We start from the raw sequence: 20,484 nt of genomic DNA on the forward strand, positions 1-20,484 counted from the left end.
AAGCACACATGTGCTAATTTGAATACGCATCACTCAGGAGTGCTATAAAAGGCAGCAGGTGAGTTCACCTGTCTTCAACAAAAATGGAAGGAGCTAGAAGAAGAAGAAGAGTGAGAATAAGAGGGGGGGCTCAAAGAGGAGATGAAGGAGGTAGAGGAAGAGGAGAAGGAGGTAGAGGAAGAGGAGAAGGAGGTAGAGGAAGAGGAGAAGGAGGTAGAGGAAGAGGTGAAGGAGGTAGATGAAGAGGAGAAGGAGGTAGAGGAAGAGGTGAAGGAGGTAGATGAAGAGGAGAAGGAGGTAGAGGTTTACAAAATTGCGTGTAAACAATTGAAAAAAAATGTAAATATATACTAACTCTTCATTTCAAAATAGAACACATCTTTCTCTGCACACACTAACTTTACCAAAACACTGGAAATCTGACTCAGAATGAAATTATTCTGTCAAAGAATAACACTTGTTTTCACTTCACAAGGTACATGCAGTCAATCAAAGTACACCAGGTTTCAAAATACTGGCTATTGTATTACAAAAACTTCATAGACTTTTGTGTTTCAGTTTTACAGGTATTTGCATACAAAACATGCAATCCACCATTTTTACACTAAATTTATTGGTTGGGAACTGTATGTCCACATGTACAGTATTCCAGTAAAAAGCAAATCAGTTTTTTTCCCTTTACTGTTTACCAGTCTCTCTTAGCGAAAGATCGTTTTTGATTACATGGTCAATGATAGTGGCACGAATTTCATCACTGACTACTGTTCTTGCAGCCCTTGGAAGTCCTTAGGCCTGCTCTTCTCCCTGGCCCTGCTCCTCTCACTGCACCTCTCATCTCTCACTGCACCTCTCACTGCACATCTCACTGCACCTCTCACTGCACATCTCACTGCACATCTCACTGCACCTCTCCCTGGGCCCCTTGCTCTTACTCTTCCTCGTCCAGACATTACAGTGTTTGTCTTTTTCTGTTTCCAAAAACATCACAAGTCCTCCTTTTAATGTATAAGTGTCAATGTAACAGAAAAAAATAACCCCTGCCACTGAGTCTAAGCCAGACTGGAATCAGCTATGGTTGACCCAATTTACCCAACATAAATCAGGTGTGTGTCAATTATTCAATTGTTTTTTTATTATCAGCTGAGATATATTGTTTTTGAACTGATATCATTGAAGAAGCCGAGGTTTTTATACTGTATCTAAGGTTTGGAATAATGTTTTTGCTATTGTGGGGTGGTGTGTGTTAACATTTGTAAATACTACAAAAACAATCCATAATTTTGTTGGGAGGTATAGCTTGTCTGTTAAGAAAATGTAAGCAATGTGGAAATGTGTTCACTGACTGCATATTGTGTGAAAACTGTATATTATTGCTCTTAATTCATTATGATAAGATTTCCTGCATACAAAATATATTTCTAAAAAGTGCACAGATGTGGAATGTGTCTTAGAATGCAATGTGGATTATGCCAGTACTTACAGAGACAGTGGTGCTTGGTGTAGGGGCACTGGACACTGCTGCGCTGGGTTGGTCAACAGCCTGAGATGGTCTCCTAGCCACACTCAGATTTGGCTTTGCAGCAGCAATGTGGGACCCACCAAATCTTGGCTTGGTAAACTAAAAAAGGGCAAAACAATTTCAATGAAAAGACAAATTGAATTGTAACAGCACATTGGCCAAAAATATAATAAAATGTAAAATGAGAAAATATCTATTGATCCTATCATTCATTATATAACTAAAGGACCTGCTTTCTTTCTTTAACTTATTTTTTTGTCTGTGTATTACCACACTTTACTACTTATACAGATTTAAATAAGCACCGTTAGAATAGAAAAATGTGTGGGAAGGTATTGCTAGAATGTGAGTATATAGTAATTTAACAAGTACCTTTTAAAAATGACTTAAAATCAAAAATAGTTTGCACATAGTTTGTAAGAGAAAGCGTTTATTAACAGTAATGAAGGTTACCCTTGAAATGGCAACAAAGTATTAGAGAGGAAGAGGAGAATGCAAGAGCAGAGCCCAGAGAAGAAAGAGAGATCACATAGGTTACATTGTTCTTTCACCATTTTACTTGATCTAAACCAACCTGAGACAGTGAAACTGACCAATAAGCAGACTACAGCCGCCCCTGTACAAGGTGTCACAGCTGGCAGGTAGGTGTAAAAACATACCAGCCATTTCCACTGAACTTAAACCTTTATACTAAACGTATATTAAAACTGCAATTATATATATATAAAAAAATGTTATTACCTTTGACAAACTTGGTATAATTTTAGAAGTAGGCTGGGGTGGGAGCTGACGCTGACTCTGCGCCATGACCTCCTGTGCTGGTCCAGTAGCGGCAGACTGTTGTTCAACAACCCTTGGTGTTTGTCCAATAGAGGCTGTGGCCTGCTTAAGACAACCACAAAAATACATAGGCTACAATAATTGTTGAACGAGAAGAATTTGTTCAGTAAATTATATATATATATATATATATAAAAAAAATACAAGTTACATCTTTACATTGTTACCTTTTAAGTGTGAAAACCACATATGCACTTTGGGACCGCTCCGAGCAAGGTTGTCTGGCCGCGAGACTGCATCGGACATCTTTCAATCTGTAAACATTATCACACATATAATATAGAATACATGCATTTCTAACTTATCAGTATGAATGCCACATTAATTTATTGTAGTGTGTCATTTATTTTTATTCATGTTCTTTGAAGGGGAGATACAAACTGTAAAATTAGAGATAAAGAGTGAGTAAAGTTTGTATCCTCCTTTAAAAGAACAAGAGAGGAACATTTCACACCTTCAAAAAAACATCCATTCACTCAACATCCCCACCCCCACTGCCTCAAATCTCTGAATCTCCCAGTGCAAAAAAAAGTTTTTTTTTTACATAAATAAACATAAATCTCACATACCTGCAACATTATCTACATACATATCTATAAATAATGATGACATAGAATTAAATGATTAGGATTACAATTATTACATCATGCAAAGGTGACAAAAGCACACTCACCCTTTGGTACACGTCATGCCACTTTTTCTGTCGAGGAGCTGGCCTGTTACCCTCATTTGATGGCCAAACTCCTGTGCTTGCAAACTTTTTTAAGCCTTGAAATCCAGTCAGTATCTGACATGGCTTTATGGGATTTTTTGCCAGACATTTTTTTGTTGGGGGGCTAACGGTTAGGTTATATCGTTTTGAACAAAACTACTATAATACAAATTATTTCTTAAAAAAAGCACACACGATATTTACAATTATAATATATACAATTATATACAAATATAAAATTACATTGTCCGAAAATACAGTTAAAGTTACCAAAAAATAAGTTTCGCAGTCCTCCGTTAAAATGATGCTGCCTGACCTCCGTGACAGTGATGCTCGACGTCTGAACTTTTTGACCTCTGACACGCCCCTCAGGATATGTCATTACTTCGTACACCTTCGGCTCAGTTCGGCAACTTGATTGACAATTGGCTAGCTTCCTGACTCCTCCTCCTAGCGGTGCTAAGCGTAAACGTGCCATCGACATTTCCTTGTACTCTGATTGGTCAAATGTCGAAAATGATAAGGAAAAAGTCAAGAATGGCGCTCTCTGATTGGCTGCAAATGTTATAATGTCGAGAATGGCGCTCTCTAATTGGCTGCAAATGTTATAGCGCGTCAACGTGATTGGCTGTGGCGTTCAACATTGTTCAACATTATCCCCATTTTGACGGACTATCCTTCGGCAGCTGGCGTTCAGGTCGCAGTCTCCCCTGGAGGCGTGGGTTCGAATCCCACTTCTGACAAACCTAACCTTTGGCTGCAGGCTCAAGCTAGAGTCTTTAACCCTCTGGCAAGTTTATCCAGAAATGCAGTAATGTTGACAAAGCACTGCAATTCAGTTCATGCTAGAATTAACCAAACATTAAAGTAACACTGACCTGCAGTACATGACCTTTAAAGTAACACTTTAGTGCAATGTATGGGATTCTATGGCACTTGGAATTTCAAGTCATGACATTTCAGAAAAATTGTAAAGCAAACGTGTTATCCACTACACTACGGAAACCTATTGATGAGACGCATGTGTTTTTTAGAAGATGGCTCCTTCCCATAATCTGCCCTGCAAGCAGTGTGACAGTCTGTAAATTCCACAAACAACAGAACAGAGGTCATTCAGCAATGCAGTCTGCCTACAGCTCCTTGGTACGATGGCCTTCACCTGTCTCAAAAGTAAGGGTTTTGTAGCGAATTGCTGGATTACAGCGAAACACAGGAAACCTCAATGGTCATTTGTTTTATTTTTGTCCTTTTCTAAAGAGATTAAACCACAAACATTCCTGCAAGTGTACTGACCTGCTCAACAGAAAATCACATACGATATTTTTGCAAAAACCACCCACAGTTTCCGCCCAGTTTCGAACTGGGGACCTTTCGCGTGTGAGGCAACGTGATAACCACTACACTACGGAAACAGTCTTCATGTTGCAGACATAAATCTTTAGGTGCACGCTTATTAAAAACCATATAAAGGAAATGAGTGCTGCACCCACCTAGCGTGGCAAACAGTTTCTGTCAGAATCCAACCGCGATTGAATTTAAACCACAAACGTCCCTGCAAGTGTACTGACCTGCTCAACAGAAAATCGCATACGATATTTTTGCAAAAATCACCCACAGTTTCCGCCCAGTTTCGAACTGGGGACCTTTTGCGTGTGAGGCGAACGTGAAAACCACTACACTACGGAAAAATGTCTTCAAGTTGCACACAAAAAATCTTTAGGTGCACGCTTATTAAAAAGCATATAAAAGAAATGAGCGCTGCACCCACCTAGCGTGGCAAACAGTTTCTGTCAGAATCCAACCGAGGACCTTTCACGTGTTAGGCGAACGTGATGACCACTACACTACAGAAACCTATTGATGAGACACATGTGCTTTTTTAGAAGATGGCTCCTTCCCATAATCTACTCTGCAAGCAGTGTGACAGTCTGTAAATTCCACAAACAACAGAACAGAGGTCATTCGGCATGGCAGTCTGCCTACAGCTCCTTGGTACGATGGCCTTCACCTGTCTCAAAAGTAAGAGTGTTATAGCGAATTGCAGCATTTATATTTAAAATGCCTTCACTTGTTTCCGGACAGTTTTGAACTGAGCACCTTTCGCGTGTAAAGCGAACGTGATAACCACTACAATACGGAAACTTGATTTGGACGTCAGTCCCACCTCTTCTCAAGAACAATCAGCACCTACACCTGCACCAATGCCGTCTGCACTGACTGAAACCCCTGTTCCCAGCTACTCGAAGAAAAAAAGTAAAGACAGTTAAACACACGTGCATTAAATGTGTTATACACGCATATATATATATATATATATGCATTTATTTCCTTTGCTTTGTGTTCCGTGCAGTTCTGCCACAGCCTTCACCGACATCACATGCAGTCTCTAGTTCTCCCAGTCCACCAGCTCCTGTGTGTAGACCTTCTTCACAGACTGATGGCTCTGTACCACCTCCTGCAGCACAATCAGCACCTACAGCTCCTGCATCAATGACGTCTGCACAGACGGAAGCACCTGTTACTAGCTACTTGCAAGATGTTATGGAGTACAGATGGAGGCTTTTGGAGTCCAGATGGAGGATGTATTGACTTGCATTATTTTATCTTGCTCAGATGTGTAAACACTAAATGTTAATAACTGTTATCATTAAACACTACATAATTATTTGATTTAAAAAATCTTTTTTTTCCCATGTTCTCCACAGCTTTATATTTTATTATTATTATTATTACTAATGTTATTTTTGTTTAATCTATAAGTATTTAATACATTACCTTTTTCAGTTTTACATAATAATATGTATATTTTTGTACTATAAATAAAACGAGAAACTTACTATTTGGTGTTTACTGGTTATATTTCATATATATATTGGATTTGTGTACATAGTTAAACAAATATAATGTAAATATCTCAATGTAAAATGTAAAGGTCTAAAACATTATCAAAATGTTCTTTACAATTACTCACATTAAAATATTTTCTATATTAAAGAAAACTATACCCTATTATAATGTAAATGTTTATTAAGGTAATTGCACATTTTGTACATCCTACACAATAACAAATCTTACACGTTTTATTCTATTTTGTGCACAAAGTTAGTTTATTATATGTAAATCGTACTTAACATGAGTTTCTAATCATTTTTGAATCTACAGTAGATACACTTTATGGTATTTGTGGTCGAGACGGGAATCGAACCTGTTATTTCGTGTATTTTTTCAGTCCCCCCTCCCTGGAATTTCCTGCGTTCTTATTGGCTAGCAACGCTCTACACCTACATGCGACTGGCCGTTGCGTGTAAAGCGAACGTGATAACCACTACACAACGGAAACTTGATTTGGACGTCAGTCCCACCTCTTCTAGGGTACGCTTGTTCAAGAGCGACTGAAACTATAGACTGCCCAGTGTTTTTAACATGGCAAAAAGCTGCTAATTTAACTGCAGGGCATAGTCTGCCACCGTAGAACAGCCCTGACGTTAACATAGCAGCTGATCGTGGATGGAAACCGCATTCGAGGTTTGTGCGAAGACAACTTGAAAGTGTTCCAGAAAGCAACTCAACGATTGTAGAGCAGGTGCATTAGAAACCCATAGCTCATTCCTGTACCCATAGGATATCTTGGCTCTTTCAGAGATTAATTGGTGGGCGTGGATCTCCATGTAAAGTCGACACTGCAAAAGGAATCCACTGCAAGTCTCGTCTCCCGAATATGAAGCGGGTCGGGCCATGGGGCTACTGGATGCCGGTCGGAGACTCTGTAGAGTGCGACTAAGTTCAGCGAGGGTTTCTTGAACTGAGGTAGGTGGACTGGATGATGCAACGTCCGCTGCGAAGAGAGGCGAATGTACTGTGGCAGTCGATGCGGTGGCGGCCTGAGTGGTCTCAGCTGCGGAATGTAGAACATTATGAGCCGATGAAGCTTGCATAGTATGGTCCGGACTTCTGTCAGGCTTGTACTGATGGACGAAGACACAAAGATAGAGTGACAATGTTTATTTAAACAAGCATAAGCAACTTCAGAATACTTGAAGGCTCGTGATGTCCCGGGGAATTGACCTTTCGCCGGCCCCTCCCCCAAAACGGCCATTGACCAATCACACATCATAGCAACCGTTACTATGTGAGCAGGTCCGTCAAACATTGACTCCAAGCAAGATGGTGAAGCGGTGCCCACGGCGTTTGTAAATCGGACACTAGATACCCCGAGAGATTGTCTGGAGGAGTTGTGTTCTATCCGTTTCCAAAGCCGAAAACACAACGTGAGCGGTGCCTACAATGGATAAAAACAGTGTGGACGGCCCCACTCCCAGTTACATGTGTTGAACATGGTTAACTCGCGTGCAGCGTGCGTGAGACTGACACTGAGATTAGTCAAAGAAACATGGAGAAAGCAGATCAAGAGGATCCACAAAGGAATTACGTTTTCTAAAGGTTTGTTGTTAACATGATATTTTCGGGGAGAAATGAGCAACAGTCACTAGCAGTGCAGCACCTGTAGGCTAACGTTACAGTTTAGAGGAGTGCAGGTTCGCAACGGGGAAAGCATGAAGCTTGCTTGACAACATCAGTTAATATCAATATCGTAACGAATAGAAATAAACTTAAATAATGTATGATTATCTGCATTTTTCTGTCTCTTATGTATAGTTACTTTATAAACACGAAAATCGCATTCAGCATGACACGCAAGCGGTTGACGTGGTAATGAACAACCTGCTCGTTAAAGAGAATGTATAATCCTGTATCGGAGGCAAAATGACTAAATATGCAGCGTGAGTTATATATTTCTAACTCCAAACAATTGGCCACTGAACCAGCTTATAAAATAAATAAATAAAATAAATAAAATAAGCTGTGCTGGTTGCATTTGAGGTACAGGTCATAGGGTTTCTCAGATTTCGCTTGAGACAGTATAAGCATTAGCCTCGATAGTAGTCGTGTCTCCTTCATTGCGTATTTTATATTTGGAATATATCCCTCCTCTGCATACTGTAACCCATTTTGCCTCGATCTGGAGGATATCGCGGAGGTATTGATCCAAAAAAGGTCACTGACACGCACGGGTACACCTCTTCCCGTCATGGCAATCTGTCCCGCTGGTCGTGTTTGACCATTTGTTTGTCGGTCGTAGCAACAGTAACTAAGGGGGGCGGGGCTCGGCGAAAGGCTAATTCCCAAGTCCCAGAGGATTCCGTGAACAGGAGTGATACAGAAAGAGCTCGACTTGATCAGCTGGATCTTACTGAAGGACACTTGAACAGTCGTAGATCAGTGCAGGTGAAACACAGGAAGGTGATCGTGAGTATCAAGAAACCCAATTCACGGCCGCCGCAGAGGAGATATAAATAGGACATTAGCATGGAGTGAAAACCACTTGAAGTCAGGCAATAACTGGAACCAGGCAATGAACACAAGGAACCAGTGAGTCACAGGTAACGGATAGACGAGACCGGACGCTGAGTGAGAGGAGACTGAAGCTTATGAATGGTGTGCAACAAGGTGTGTAATGATGATGAGCAGGTGGAAGCGATTAGAATTTCGGGGATGTTGAGCGAGACCAGGTGCGCTGAGTTGCGATTGATGAAGTGGTGTCATTGATGAATGAATCGGTGACAATAGGAGGACCGAACCTGCAGAAATTAAAAATGAATAAATAAATATGTAAATGAATAAAAAGATAATAGGTGATAATATGTGATAATAGGAAAATAAATAAAGGATTAAATGGATTGATAAAATAAATATGATTTATTCTTAATCAAAGAATAAATTGTAGTTTTTTTCCTTAATTTATTTTCTTTTTTACATTTTTACATACAAAATATTTTTTAACTTTTATTTATTCTGTAATTCATTTTTATATTTGGTAAGCAAGACCAACCCACATTATTATTATGCACGGCAAAGACATGTAAGAATAAATATAAAAAGAATGAAAGAAAATGTAAATAAATAAAGGTTAAAAATAAATAAATGTGGAAATAAATACATATTGGAATAAATGCATATCAAAATAAATGAATGCATAAATAAATATAAGAATAAATGGAAAAAATTAATTTAAAACAATAAAAATACATTAAAATATAAAAGCAAATAATAATTAATTAGGGGACAAATAATACAAAAATACATTTGATTAAAAATTAATGATATTTATTTTATTATAGTCGTTGATTCATTTATTTATTTTCCTATTATCATATTTATTTATTTATCTATTTATTCATTTATTTATTCATTTTTTAAATTCTGCAGGTTTGGTCCTCCATACTACTGCACATTACATCTTACTTCACTTTTAACATATTTTAAACATATTATTTGAGTGCATCATATAATGAAACATTCAATGATGAAATCAATGATGAAACATTCACCTTTACAAACAAAGATACCATTGTAAAATAACAGCTGTATTTAAACCCAGGAGTTTGGTTTGCTGTTTCTTAACGTCACAAACCATTCAACACGATAACAATACGATTACATGATAATATACATGCAATTTAAATGATAAAATATTTGAATAATGATGTAAATGCAGTTACCTGAGTTAAAATCTGTCTGCAGGTAAGGTAGTTTAGACAGTAACAAAACAAAACAAGTTTCCTAACAAGTTGGTAAACAAATATCTCTCCGATATTGGCACAAAATCCAAGATGGCGCCGCGGATGGCTGCCTCGGTGTGGAGCTCTCCAGCTATTGTGTTGTTTTTGTTCGTTTGTTCTGCGTTTAGTCATTCTTTTCCTATCAGTTTAACTAAAGACGAACTACTGGAAATTAGGAAACACACACCAGAAACCTTTTCTACAGCTTTTGATTAATCAGACGTTTTGCTGGACATTCTCGTCGGAGGGGCAGCGGTGTTGTTCAAACGTTCAGACGCAAACGCGGGAAGCGAGCCGGCGCGCTGGTTAAACTCCGCCAGTATTCATCTCACGAATCTCCGATCCCTTCCTAACAAAACGGATGAACTACTTCTCCTCACCCACACTAACAAGGATTTTTTAAACTCTGCTGCTTTGTGCTTCACTGAAACCTGGCTGAGTGAAGCCATACCGGACAACGCAATACATCTGCCGGGCTTCCAGCTGTTCCGAGCGGATCGCATCGCGGAGCTAATGGGGAAAACGAGAGGTGGTGGATTGTGTTTCTACATTAACGAAAGTTGGTGTTCAGATGTAACAACACTGAAGAAGATGTGCTCTCCTAATTTAGAGGCACATTTCATAAACTGTAAACCCTTCTACTCGCCTCGGGAATTTTCCTCTTTCATTCTCGTGAATGTTTACATCCCTCCAGACGCGTGCGTGAGCGTGCCGCTACAACAGCTGGCTGAACAAATATCTGAAACGGAACAAAGGTACCCAGACTCTCTTTTAATCATTCTTGGGGATTTTAACAAAGCAAATCTTTCCCATGAACTACCAAAATACAGACAGCACGTTACATGTCCCACCAGAGACAGTAATATACTGGACCACTGTTACACCACAATAAGAAATGCGTATCACTCCGTCCCACGGGCAGCTTTGGGGCTCTCTGATCACTGTTTGGTTCATCTCATACCGACCTACAGGCAGAAACTGAAATCAGCTAAACCTGGAATAAGGACTGTAAAAAGATTACTAATGGGACTAATGAAGCAGAGCAGAATCTACAGGCCTGCTTTGATTGCACTGATCGGACTGTTTTTGAAGCTGCTACCAATGATCTGGATGAGCTCACAGATACTGTAACATCATATATAAGTTTCTGTGAGGATACATGCATTCCTACCAGGACATTCTTATCATTCACTAATGATAAACCATGGTTTACTGGGAAACTCAAACACCTTCGTCATGCCAAAGAGGATGCTTACAGAAGTGGGGATAAAATCTTGTATAACCAGGCCAGAAACAGATTGACAAAGGAGATCAGAGTTGCTAAAAGGAACTACTCTGATAAACTGAAAAAACAGTTTTCATCCAACGACCCATCATCAGTCTGGAATGGCCTGAGGAACATCACCAACTACAAGTCACCATCCCCTCGATCTGTGGACAATCAACACCTGGCTGACGATTTAAATTCATTTTACTGCCGGTTTGAAAAGCCCTCATTCACAACACACACCCGGTCTGATCTGCACTTCACACATTCACCATCACCTCCTGCACTCCAATTATCACTCCCCCCTCCTGCCATCCAACCTGAGCTTAAGGTCTGTGTGGAGGACGTGAGCCGAGTCTTCAAAAAACAGAAGACTAGGAAAGATTCAGGCCCAGACGGCATCTCATCTGCTTGTTTAAAAGCCTGCGCTGACCAACTGGCCCTAGTCTTCACGCAGATCTTCAACAGATCATTGGAGCAGTGTGAAGTTCCCTGCTGCTTCAAACGCTCCACTATCATTCCTGTCCCCAAAAAACCCAAAATCACTGGACTTAATGACTACAGACCTGTCGCTCTCACGTCTGTGGTCATGAAGTCGTTTGAAAGACTGGTGCTGGCCCACCTGAAGGACATCACTGGACCCCTGCTGGATCCCTTTCAGTTTGCTTACAGAGCAAACAGGTCTGTGGATGATGCAGTTAACATGGGACTGCACTATATCCTGCAACATCTCGACAGACCAGGGACTTATGCAAGGATCCTCTTTGTGGACTTCAGTTCGGCCTTCAATTACATCATGCCTGGTCTTCTCACAGCCAAACTGACCCAGCTCTCCATACCATCCTCGATCTGTCAGTGGATCACCAGCTTCCTGACGGACCGGCAGCAGCGAGTGAGACTGGGGAAACACACATCCAAGACACTCACAATCAGCACCGGAGCCCCCCAAGGGTGCGTTCTCTCCCCACTGCTCTTCTCCCTGTACACTAATGACTGCACTTCTAAAGACCCCACTGTCAAGCTCCTGAAATTTGCAGACGACACCAATGTCATCGGTCTCATCAAAAACGGTGACGAGTCTGCTTACAGACTGGAGGTTGAACAGCTGGCTGCCTGGTGCAGTTATAACAACCTTGAGCTGAACACGCTCAAAACAGTGGAGATGATCGTGGACTTCAGGAGGAACAGCTCAGCACTCCCCCCACTCACCATCATGAACAGCACTGTGGAAGCAGTGGAGTCATTCAGGTTCCTGGGCACTATCATCTCTCAGGACCTGAAGTGGGACAATCACATTGACTCCACTGTGAAAAAGGCCCAGCAGAGACTGTACTTCCTTCGCCAGCTGAGGAAGTTCAACCTGCCACAGGATCTGCTGATTCAGTTCTACTCAGCCGTCATTGAGTCTGTCTTGTGCGCTTCCATCACTGTCTGGTTTGGTTCAGCTACCAAATCAGACATCAGGAGACTACAACGGACAGTCCGGACTGCGGAGAGGATCATTGGTGCCCCCCTGCCAAACCTCCAGGACCGGTACTCTTCCAGAGTGAGGAAGAGACCAGGTAAAATCATCACAGACTCCACTCACCCTGGACACCACCTGTTCGAACTGTTACCGTCAAGACGGAGACTCAGATCACTGGCCACAAGAACATCTCGGCACAGGAACAGTTTCTTCCCACAGGCCATTTCACTCCTGAACAGTTAACACTCCTCCCAAGGCATATGCCTGTAAGTGCAATACTCCCACTGTTTAGTGCAATATCCTACAACTCAGGTGATACTTATATGTAGATTTATTTATTTATAATATTCAAAACACTGTAAATAGGTTCATAATCTGTAAATCTGAAAATGTCTATTCTGACTAAACCCAACTGTGATAGTTTTATTCTCATATATTTATATTTTTATTTTTTATTCTTATAATTTGTAGTATTATGTTTCATGTTGTATTTGTATTTGTATATGTCCACTGGAAGCCTCAGTACCAAAACAAATTCCTTGTGTGTGCAAGCACACTTGGCAATAAAGCTCTTTCTGATTCTGATTCTGATTCTGATCGTAAAACGGGTCTCCCCCCTCCACTGCGAATGATTGATTGACAGATGACACTACGCTTTTTAAATTCCCCGCCACAGAAAAGCGAAACAGCGCCAGGAAGTCTACGTTTGGCCAAAGGTATATTGCATCCGTAGTGTTAAGCACTACCATAGAGAATGAATAGGAAAAGTTAAGGGAAGTTAAGCTTAACCATTTTTTAAGTGCCAGGTCCAAACCAAGAGAGTTTCAAATTCATCTGCACCTGCCAGCTGCTAATGTATTGCGAAAATTCTTGCTGACCTCACAACCGGGCTTCCAGTCTACGTTCAAATGCCTGCGTTGGTGGTATAGTGTTGAGCATAGCTACCTTCCAAGCAGTTGACCTGGTTTTGATTCCTGGCCAACGCATCACATTTTTAAATTAAAGACCTTGATTACGAGGATTCTTGCTGTATGGGTTCGATTCCTGGGTCTGTCCATTCTTGCTGTATGGGTTCGATTCCCAGCCAACGCATTGCATTTTTCTCAAGCTGTCTTTAAAACAGTCATCCGGGTCCCCTTGCCAACTTCTCCTGTAACTTGTTTGCTGGAGCGAAACTTTTGTTAAGGTCTTTTGGCAGCAGTAAAGGACTGGATCTCCCCGTCGGGGAATCGAACCCCGGTCTTGCGCATGACAGGCGAAGATACTTTCCACTATACTAATGAGGAGTTGCAAAGACAGGTAGTTGTATCCGATCAGCTCAACTTCCAGGAACGGCGTCATGCGTCATTTTAGCTCAACGCTTCACAGAAGCCAGTGAATCCAAAAAATAATCTAATACCGTTTGAAGTGTCTGTATAAAACGTGTTACATTATTAAATTAGAGACCTTGTTTTTTAATATGGTGCCTGGTAGGTCAGGTCAATAAGTTCATGCAATTTTTTTAAGTGCCAGGTCCAAACAAAGAGAGTTTCAGTTCATCTGCACCTGCCAGCTGCTAATGTATTGCGAAAATTCTTGCTGACCGCACAACCGGGCTTCCAGTCTACGTTCAAATACCTGCGTTGGTGGTATAGTGTTGAGCATAGCTACCTTCCAAGCAGTTGACCTGGGTTTGATTCTTGGCCAACGCATCACATTTTTAAATTAAAGACCTTGATTACGAGCATTCTCGCTGCATGGGTTGGATTCCTGGGTCTGTCCATTCTTGCTGTATGGGTTCGATTCCCGGCCAACGCATTGCATTTTTCTCAAGCTGTCTTTAAAACAGTCGTCCGGGTCCCCTTGCCAACTTCTCCTGTAACTTGTTTGCTGGAGCAAAACTTTTGTTAAGGTCTTTTGCCAGCAGTAAAGGACTGGATCTCCCCGTCGGGGAATCGAAACCTGGGGCCTCATGTATCAACACTGCGTACGCACAAAAACACGGCGTACGTCAGCTTTCACGTTCACGGCCAGATGTACTAACAGTGAAATTAACGCGAGAATGTGCGTTCCTCCACGCCGATCTCATGTCTGGCGTACGTACATTTCTCATAGTTTTTGTCCGTTGGCGACTCATAGAGGCAATAAAGTGAAGTGGCAAACATTACACTACGAATTGTTCTATCGCACCACCAGCTGTCAGATATTGCTTATAATTTGTAATTGATCAATTATTTGACATATTATTGTCACACAAGTCTTATTAAAATATTTTATTAATTATGCAATTAAGTAAGAACATATATAAAGCATGTTCAAATTGATACAACCCGTCTAGCAATGGCAGCGTTGGCTTTATTAGAGGACATTTTCAATGGACGAATACGGAGAGAACGAGTTTTTAGGGACCACAATGATTTTCTGGCCCACGATGATGACTGGCTTATCAGCCGTTTCAGATTTCCACGGCCTATACTCTTGGAACTCTGAGCTGAGTTGGGTCCGAATTTGGAAAGAGAGACAGTGAGGAGCCACGCATTGCCCGTTCCTTTACAGGTGCTTACTACACTTGGTTTCCTGGCAACTGGTTCTTTCCAAAGAGAACTGGCAGACCGCTCAGGAATAAGCCAGTCGTGTTTGAGCCGTGCAATGCCAGCTGTATGGGACGGGATCATCCGCTTGTCTACCAGGTATATAACGTTCCCATACGATGCAGGTGACCAGCCAAACATTAAAGCGCAATTTGCTGCGATAGCCGGTTTTCCTAATGTAATCGGAGCGATCGACTGCACACATATTGCTATAAAGGCGCCATCTGAAGAAGATTTTGTATATGTGAATCGGAAACATTTTCATTCAATAAATGTGCAGATTATATGTGATGCACAAATGCGCCTAACAAATATTGTGGCAAGGTGGCCTGGGGCAACCCATGATTCATATATCCTTACAAATAGCATGGTTGGGATGAGACTCCAAGCTGGCAGGGTGCGCAATGGGTGGCTACTTGGTAAGTTATGCATTTAAATGTATGGTTCTATCTAAAAGTTTAATTTTTGTGTGTTATTATTCAACTGCCCATCAGGAGACAGTGGTTATCCACTAAAGACGTGGCTGTTAACCCCCCTCACCAACCCACAAACTGACCGAGAGCGCAGATACAATGATGCCCATTCTCGCACTCGGTCAGTTGTGGAGCGGGCGATTGGGCAGCTGAAATGTCGGTGGCGTTATACCGCCCTGACAAGGTTTGCCACATCATACTGGCCTGTGGAGTGCTGCACAATGTCGCGCACAGGCATGGCATACCCCTTGGTGAGGTGGCAGCACTGCCACATGACTCTGACCCAGGACCAGTATATGTGCAGCACAATCAACAAGCCATTCAGGCCCGTCAACGTGTAATTGCGACAATATAAATGGTACTCAGACACAAAGTTCATTTTTTCACCAATTCCTTTAATGAATGGCTTATTTCTGTGAGTGCGTCAGTGACATTTTTCAGGTGACTGTTAATTTCTCCAATGGCCCTAACAATTTGCTGTTGTGACTCCAGAACAGCATGCGTCAAGACGCGGCCAGATGGTCGGGCTTCAGCACTGGGGGGAGCATTAAAGACACCGGAGACGCTGGACTGAATGGGCTCTGGCTGCTCGGGTGGTGCAGACTCTGGTGGTGCGGACTCTGAGTGCGTGCCAGTGGACGTTCCTGCTGTTGTTCCTGCGGTTCCTAAGTCCAAATAAACACAGCCACATGTTAACAGTAATTTGAATCGGTTCCTTATTAATGGGTACACGCATTTGCAATAAAAGCAGTGGATACGAAAAATCTCTGGTGTACTTTTTGCTACATTGCATGCATTTTAAAATTAAAATGGTGGCTGGTAGGCTATATGTATCAAAGTTAAGGAAATACATTTTACATTAGTTACCTTGCTGGCAGTCCTGCAGTATATCCGAGTCTCCCACATCAACGGATACGATTCCAGAGATTAACGTGTCTCCTACAATAGAGGCAACTCTCTGATCAAAGGGTGAAAGTTCATCGGCCCCTGTACCACCGCCTGTTCTGCCCACACTGTGGCGGTGCGCAGCAGTTCTCCGCTTAACTTCCACCTTTATGTCAGACCATTTCTTCTTCAGTTCATTTACAGTGCGACTCTCAGATCCCACCGCGTTGACGGCATCAGACAAACTCTCCCACTCTTTTTTCTTTCTTTTGTTATTCATTCCAGAGGACAAAGTTCCAAATAAAATATTTTTTCTTGTTTCTACCTCTAATAGTAGGACCTCTAATTCATTTTCAGTGAAATTTCGTTTCTTGCTTGCTTTAGCCATGTTCTTGCAGGTTTCTTTTTCCAAATTGGACTAATTACCATATTTAAATGATTTAATTGAGGGAGGAGACTGGGTGGGGCGTTGTGCTCGTGCATGTGCGCTCAATTTTACGTTAATTGGGATGTACAAAGAGAATATGCGTGGGAACCTTCGTACGCAGAGATTCATACATCTGTTTTTTTTTGTGCGTACGCACATTTACAGCTTTGTCCGTACGCAATGTTTTAGTATGAATTCAACGCAAGTCTTTGTACATGAGGCCCCTGGTCTTTCGCGTGACAGGTGGAGACACTTTCCACTATACTAATGAGGATGATGAGGAGTTGCAGAGACGGGTAGTTGTATCCGATCAGCTCGACTTCCAGGAACGGCGTCATGCGTCATTTTAGCTCAACGCTTCACAGAAGCCAGTGAATCCAAAAAATAATCTAATACCGTTTAAATATGAAGTGTCTGTATAAAACGTGTTACATTATTAAATTAGAGACCTTGTTTTTTAATATTGTGCCTGGTAGGTCAGGTCAATAAGTTCATGCAATTTTTTTAAGTGCCAGGTCCAAAGAAAGAGAGTTTTAGTTCATCTGCACCTGCCAGCTGCTAATGTATTGCGAAAATTTTTGCTGACCGCACAAGTGGGCTTCCAGTCTACGTTCAAAGGCCTGCGTTGGTGGTATAGTGGTGAGCATAGCTACCTTCCAAGCAGTTGACCCGGGTTTGATTCCTGGCCAACGCATCACATTTTTAAATTAAAGACCTTGATTACGAGCATTCTTGCTGTATGGGTTCGATTCCTGGGTCAGTCCATTCTTGCTGTATGGGTTCGATTCCCGGCCAGCACATTGCATTTTTCTCAAGCTGTCTTTAAAACAGTCCTCCGGGGGCCCTTGCCAACTTCTCCTGTAACTTGTTTGCTGGAGCAAAACTTTTGTTAAGGTCTTTTGGCAGCAGTAAAGGACTGGATCTCCCCATCGGGGAATCGAACCCCGGTCTTCCGCGTGACAGGCAGAGATACTTTCCACTATACTAACGAGGAGTTGCAGAGACAGGTAGTTGTCCCCAATCAGCGCTACTTCCAGGAACGGCTTCATGCGTCATTTTAGCTCAACGCTTCACAGAAGCCAGTGAATCCAAAAAAATGATCTAATACCATTTAAATATGAAGTGTCTGTATAAAACGTGTCACATTTTTAAATTAAAGACCTTGATTACGAGCATTCTTGCTGACCGTACAACCGGGCTTCCAGTCTACTTTCAAAGGCCTGCGTTGTTGGTATAGTGGTGAGCATAGCTGCCTTCCAAGCAGTGGCCAGCCGCACGTAGGTGTAGAGTGCTGCTAGCCAATAAGGAGCTGAGGAAATTACATGGAGGAGAGCCAGAAATAATACACAAAATTAGAGGTTCGATTCCCGCCTCGGCCACAAATGCCATAAAATTACCATTCATATTTTTATCTAGATACACGTTAAGTACGATTAACATATAATAAACAAACTTTGTGCACAAAAATAAAATATAACTCGTAAGATTTGTTCTTGTGTAGGATGTACAAAATGTGCATTTATCTTAATAAATATTTACATTATAATAGGGTAGCTATCTTTAATATAGAAAATATTTGAATGTGAATAATTGAAAAGAACAATTTGATAATGTTTTAGACCTTTATTTTTTAGAGATATTCACAGAAATCCAATATATATGAAATATAACCAATACACACCAAATAGTAAGTTTCTCATTTTATTTATAGTACATATTATATAAATCTGAAAAAGGTAATGTATTAAATACTTATAGATTAAACAACAACACCATTAATAATAAAAATAATAAAATCTAAAGTTTTGGAAAACACAGGAAAAAAAAGAAAAATATTTTAAATTAAATAATTATGTGTAGAGTTTTAGAAGTTACAGTTATTAACATTTAGTGTTTACACATCTGAGCAAGATAAAATAATGCAAGTTAATAAAATAAACTTTAAAAACATTAAAATACAATGTAAACAGGCTTCCGGGTGGACTGAGAGACAAGATGGCTGTGTGATCTTGAGCTCCCGATAGCAAGTTCGAATTAGCCCCCCTGAATTCACTAAATGCAAACAACTCGTAGTAATTTTATTTTGGAATGAATAGGGGAGCGATGACTAGAAGTCAAAAGAAACGTGACGCACAGAAAAGGAAGAATAAACCATAGATGGACGACGCTCAGAGCCCCGACGGTAACCCCGCGGGAGACATGTGCTCAGTGCTTCGAAGTATCAGTAAAGAAATACGCGACTTCAGGACCGAACACAAAGCGGATCTAAATAGTCTCAAAGCAGAACTCAAGGAAGACATGAAAAACGAACTCAAAGAGCTTAAGCAGGAAATTTACCAAAAACTTTCCGCTAATTCCGCCCAGACACAGGCAAATGAAGCCAGGCTGAATGAAGCGGAAACGCGGATCAACGAGACCGAGTTGGCTAGTACGGCTATGAAGGAGGCGCTCATTAAGTCCATGGAAAAACAGAAAATAATGCAGGAAAAATTGACTGATTTAGAGGGTCGGAATAGGCGGAACAACATTCGCATCTATGGCGTACCTTAAGGTAAGGAAGGCAACCTCGTGTCTGATTTTGTGGAGCACCTTTTGAAAAGCGAACTTGAACTGACAGCGGACGCTAGCTTGCGGTTTCAACGTGCCCATAGAGCATTAGCTCGCAAACCAGAGCAGAATGAGCCACCCAGGTCCATAGTGGTACATTATCTGGAGTTTACCACCAAAGAAACGGTACTGAAAAAAGCCTGGGGAAAGAAAATAATGATTGATGGACGACGCCTGATGTTTGACCATGATTATGCTACGGAGATCGTTTAGAAGCGCAAGGCGTATGCGGGAATAAAGAGGCTTTTGAAAGAGAAGGGAATACGATTCCAGACACCGCTGGATAAGATACGCATCCACTGGGAATCTGGACCACGTATTTACGAGAGTGCACAAGAAGCAGCGCAGGAGCTGAGGAAGAGAGGGTACTCGGTGGAGACACCTGGCCGCAGCACCGCGAATCCGAACCGGAAGGTGGAGCAGTTTCTTCAGGCCCTGACATCGCAGCGAGCCGGAGTGAGGAGCGCTGAGGACACAGCGATCCGTGCAAGGGAAAGACTACAGGAGTTTGGGCGGTCCCCCTCTAACTAATTTCCATTCCCTATTTTGTCAGGGTATGTGAAACTTTCTTGGCCCTTAATGAAACCAGCTGTGAGAAGTTAACGTTAAACGACTATTACATCACTTTTGCCTGTGAGGTGAGCTTTAAATCTTTCTATGCATATTCTTACGCCACCCTTGAGACTATCTTATTGATACTACATGAAAAGCAACTTTACTACAATTTTGAGTGATATCTCGTTTCACTTTATTCTATTCAATTTTTTTATTTTATTCTATTTTTATTTAGTTATTCAGTTATTTATGTATGTATGTATGTGTGTATGTATGTATATGTATATATATATATATATATATATATATGTATGTATGTATGTATGTGTGTATATATATTTTTATTATTATTTTTTTAATATTTTATATATATATATATATATTTTTATATCTCTATTTAACTTTAACGCTGGTGAAGGGGGGCCAAAATACTTAAGACTAATGCTGACGACTTCAATAGGAATAAAATAAACGCTATCGGACGACGTTGGACTACTAAGATGTGTGAAACGAGGGTTTCCACAACTAGTGAGGGGCCCTCCCG

At 41.2% G+C, this 20,484-nt stretch overlaps 1 long non-coding RNA gene and 1 other non-coding gene across 2 annotated transcripts in view; one reads left to right on the forward strand and one right to left on the reverse strand.

The window, feature by feature from the left end:
• LOC143719415 (uncharacterized) overlaps positions 1-20,484 on the forward strand; it is a 694,388-nt gene that overhangs the window by 162,055 nt on the left and 511,849 nt on the right. The gene's annotated exons all lie outside the window — the stretch shown is intronic.
• trnad-guc (transfer RNA aspartic acid (anticodon GUC)) lies at positions 17,701-17,772 on the reverse strand. The gene has a single exon. It is a non-coding gene; the product is annotated as a tRNA-Asp (tRNA).

This window comes from Siphateles boraxobius, unplaced genomic scaffold, assembly GCF_051911475.1.
Source record: "Siphateles boraxobius isolate OS27281-9 unplaced genomic scaffold, OSU_SipBor_1 63, whole genome shotgun sequence".
Taxonomy (NCBI): domain Eukaryota; kingdom Metazoa; phylum Chordata; class Actinopteri; order Cypriniformes; family Leuciscidae; genus Siphateles; species Siphateles boraxobius.